This window comes from Austrofundulus limnaeus, unplaced genomic scaffold, assembly GCF_001266775.1.
Source record: "Austrofundulus limnaeus strain Quisiro unplaced genomic scaffold, Austrofundulus_limnaeus-1.0 Scaffold817, whole genome shotgun sequence".
Classification (NCBI taxonomy): domain Eukaryota; kingdom Metazoa; phylum Chordata; class Actinopteri; order Cyprinodontiformes; family Rivulidae; genus Austrofundulus; species Austrofundulus limnaeus.
This window is the reverse complement of record NW_013953219.1, coordinates 41,511-45,806: the sequence shown is the minus strand read 5'-3', so window position 1 is coordinate 45,806 and position 4,296 is coordinate 41,511. Positions and strand designations below refer to the sequence as shown.

General features: G+C 38.0%; 1 long non-coding RNA gene across 1 annotated transcript in view; it reads left to right on the top strand.

Moving 5' to 3' along the window:
- Window positions 1-4,296, top strand: part of LOC106532712 (uncharacterized) — a 54,863-nt gene that overhangs the window by 11,889 nt on the left and 38,678 nt on the right. The window contains exon 3 of the long non-coding RNA XR_001312127.1: window positions 3,575-3,845. This is a non-coding gene — a long non-coding RNA (uncharacterized LOC106532712). The remainder of the gene's footprint in view (window positions 1-3,574; window positions 3,846-4,296) is intronic.

Below are 4,296 nucleotides of genomic sequence, written 5' to 3'. Positions count from 1 at the left end.
ATAAGGTAGTAATCCTATTTTAATTACATTTGTATTACCTTGTAATTACATGGTAATAAGGGTACCATAAAAGAAAGCGTTACCGAAAATACAGCAAAACACGCAGCTGGTTCCATTTGGGATCAAATTAATTCCAAAGGTTCATCAGTTTGAGAGTTTTCATTTAAAGATTCGTTTCTGAGTTTTTTTCAGATCAATCATGACTGCTGGAGACGTCAACTGGAACTGTACGGCAGGCCCTTTTAACATAAAACCAGCTTTACCACCCTGACATTTAAGAAATCTGAAACAGATTTATGACTAGATTAGTTATTTAAGACATCTCTCATTACATCCTGACTAGTACAAATGAGTCCGGTTATGTTTTTATGGAGGTTCCAATCTAATTTATCTTAAAAGGATGTTGTGACTAATCAAAAGTAACTTTACGTTTGTTTTGCCGAGTCATTGTTTGCTTTCAAGATAAAATTACAATTACAATTAAAGATAACTTAGATGACATCATTATTCGAGATATTTTTAGAGACCACACATACAGATCTGACTAGTGTAAATTAAGTTGCAGATATCTTGAACGCAAATAATGACACGACAAAACTAGAATTTGACGAGTCGAACTTCCTTTTAAGATGTRGAATTGTTCCGCTGACTCGTCAGACGTGCAGATATTTAAATTTACCTTTCARGATAGTTAAATAGTTGTTCCTCATCAAAACTAATTTTGAAAAACGCAGAATGGAATTAGTTGGTTGAAGCTGATTTTATGTTAAAACGGCCTGCCGTACAGAGTGGCAACAGTTTCTCAGCCTCAGGTGAAACACTGTGCCATAATTCAATAAATAAATCATTTGCTCAGCCTGAAAGTACTTCAACGGACAAATGACTCAACTAATGACGTCTTATTTAACTAAAACTTCCTGTTAATTTTTGCTTGCTCGTGATAAAAAACGAACGGCTGCAGCAGTAAAAAACAGAACTAAAACCAGCTAACAGAGAGGTTTGAGCTGACTCTAACGAAGAGTTTGATGGAGTAAGACTGTGTGAAGCGCTGCCGTGCTGTTTATACGCAGCTCTCTTCCTTCCATCGCGCCTCCTAAGTACTCTATTACCTCGCTGCCACTGAGAACCAACTCTCCAGTCCTCAGTGATTCATGAGAGGCCATTTTCTTTTGCCGAGTGAAGCCATTAAGATCTCGCCACCGGGCATGGCATGTGGCTCTGCACCTGTCTCAGTCTCTGTGCAGAAAAAWAAAAWAAAAAACACASGATGTTTTCAACTCTGATCCAGAAGTTTGCAACTCAAACMTGGACTTCCAGGAAACAGAAGGTTTTCAGCTGCAGGTGGAACAAAAGATGCACGAGCTTTGCAGCAAATAGATAAAAGATCGAGTCTTTTTTTTTCTAAATGTTTGGTTGCTTCAGTGCTCAGAGGTGTGCCTGATAAATCAACACTGGTTTATTTGCTTTAATGTTTARTATTATTGCTTTAATCCAACAAAATTAGATTATTTAGCGTGTTTAAATGAACTAGGGAAATTGCGTTTCCTGCAAAAAAGCTTGTGTGAATGCTAAYTGCTGAAAGCTTTAGCTGAAGTTTAATGCAAGTTCAATGGAAATGTCAAAAAAGCATAACCTTCTTAAATTTGCAGAAAGTTTATGTAAGCACAAAAAAGTAGAAATTAGCAAAAAAAAAATAGCAGAAAGGAGCAGAATTATAGCTGAAATAGCACCAAAAAAGCTCAAATTAGCATAAAAATAAGCTAAATGTGGCAGCCACAAGTAGAATCTAGACRTGGGTTTTTACGATGTAAAAACAAGTGTGCATTGCCACTGCAGCAGTGTACTTGCAGAATGAAATGTGACCAAGTTCAAATGTGTTTTCTATACTAGCTTGTGCCTGTCACGTCAGCAGGTGTTTGTAATTAAGGTAATTGTGTGACAATATAAAGTTGGAATATATTTTTTGTTGAAGTTGCATTAGCTGGGTTTTGAACCTTGATCTCCCACAGGAGCTGTGGCAGAAGGTGGTGGCAGGGGTTGGTTTGTATGTGTGCAGAAAGAGGCCACATTGCCAATACAATTATTGACACTAAACTRCATAATATTACAACAATAGAGCAGTATTAAGACAATGATATCGTAAAACATCAAAATACAATCATATTAATATTGTAAACACTGAACTATTGAGATTAAATATAAAAAACTATGGTGCAGTACCAAGTTGAGTACAGCTGGGGACAGTATTGGACATTACAAGGCCCCATTGATTCCCATTTTAGGAATTTGGAAATAAGTTTCAACATTAATATTTCAAAACTACAAGTTGTACAGGTACCAAAAGGCACAGCAATCATTTGGCATAGGACCTTTACAGATAGAAATTACAATGGCAGCTGTAGGACAATGTAGACAGGAGCACTGGACTTTCAGAATGAACTTTGACCAAGTTCAAATGTGTTTTCTATACCAGCTTGTGCTGGTATAGGAGATGTGGCAGAGGTCAATCCCAAGGATTGGATTGTATGTATACAGAAAAAGTTTACCTTGCCAATGCAATTATTGACMCTTAAGTGCAATATATTACAGCAATAGGACAACATAAAGACAGTATTACAGTAAAACATCAAAATACAATCATATTAATATTGTAATCACTGAACTACTGAGTTTAAATATTATGAAACTATGGTGCAGTACCATATTGTGTAGATGCAGCAGGGGGCAGTATTGGACCAATACAAGGCTCCATTTACTGTCATTGTAATTTATTAAACATTAATATTTCAAAAACTATGAGTTTTACAGGCACCAAAAGGCATAGCCATCATTTGGCATAAATTACAATGGCAGCTCTAGGACAAAGTATGCAGGAGGAGAAGCATGGCAAAGTTGAGATGACTTGGATGGGAAACGAATCACAATAGTGTGCATTGCATTGACAATGAACACTGATTAGCACCCAGATGGTAAAAGTGTTGTAAAAAATTTAAAGTTGGCAGAAAAAAGAATGAAAGTACAAGTACATTTTAGGGGGGCTCCAGCCCCCTTAAAATAGGCCTAGTGACGCCACTGGTTGGCAGTAAAATTTCCTTTAAAYGACACCCTTACATTGGATTGCTTTTGAACTTGAACCCGAGAGGCGAAGGGAGAAGGCTGGATTAGCCGAACACAGCCGAAGTGCTGACTAAGCAATAAAACCAAACTGAACTCAGCAGGTTTCTGATTGGTTTACAGAGAAGACACAARATATTAACTGGAAACAAGAAATATTAAAGCTTCTTAATGTGTTCAGTTTCAGAAAAAAAAGCTTTTTTTAGTTTGACTTTCTTCAGCTGCTCGAGGAGGTTTTGATTTCTGTCAGCACAGCTCTAAAGTGTGCCTCTCTGATGGTATGGGGGTGCATTGGTGCCTTTTTTGGCAGCTTATSTCCATCGGTGCAGAAAAAAACAGGTTTTAGAACATCTGCAAATGAAAAAATTCAAAATATTTTTAGATTTTGGTTCAGAATATTCAGGCTCAGTTAAAAAATATAATTAGTATTTCTTTTTTTCTACCCATTGTTCTGAACCAGAGCCTGTGATGTGGACCCTGCCCGCCTGGTTCTTTCCGGACCCTCCTCCTCTTCCACGTATTATTTCAGTTTCAAGCAAAGCGCTGAGAGGCTGACAGCCTGCTGACGTCACCGAGGTTCTCCGGCAGCTGAGGAGGAGGAGGAGGAGGAGGAAGAGGAGGAGGAAGAAGAGGAGAGGGAATGAGAGCTCTGGATGTGGAGGTCGGACTGCGGGGCTCGGAGGACCGCGGTCTTGTTTTCTCCGGGACACTTTGGACCCTTTTGAGTCTCTGTAAGTCCAGCAGAATGTGTGTTTGTGCAGAGAGCTGCTGTGTGTGTCTGTGTGTGTCTGTGTGTGTGTAAACAACTTCACAGCTCCCGCGGCTTGTTTCTCTCAGTTTCTGGTGGTTTTTGTTCGTTTATTTGTTTATTTGGTTCTTTCCGGGTCCGTTAGACTCCCGAACCTGACCGRAAACTTTAGTTGCGCAACTCTGCTGCAGACGTGTGGAGTTAATTTAATTTAATTTTTATTTTCTGTCACTTTTTAATATAAAACCAGCTTTTTCTTGTTGTTCTCTGATTTTAATGAGCTGCTGTTTGTTTGTAGAGCCGCTCTGTTCTTTAATTTATTCTTTTATTAGAGAAACTTCAAACAAAAAGACTCAAACATCTGATCAGAAATAAAACAGGTTTTATTTTTAGGGAGTAAATAATTGTAATCTGTTATATTCCAACAATTTAAC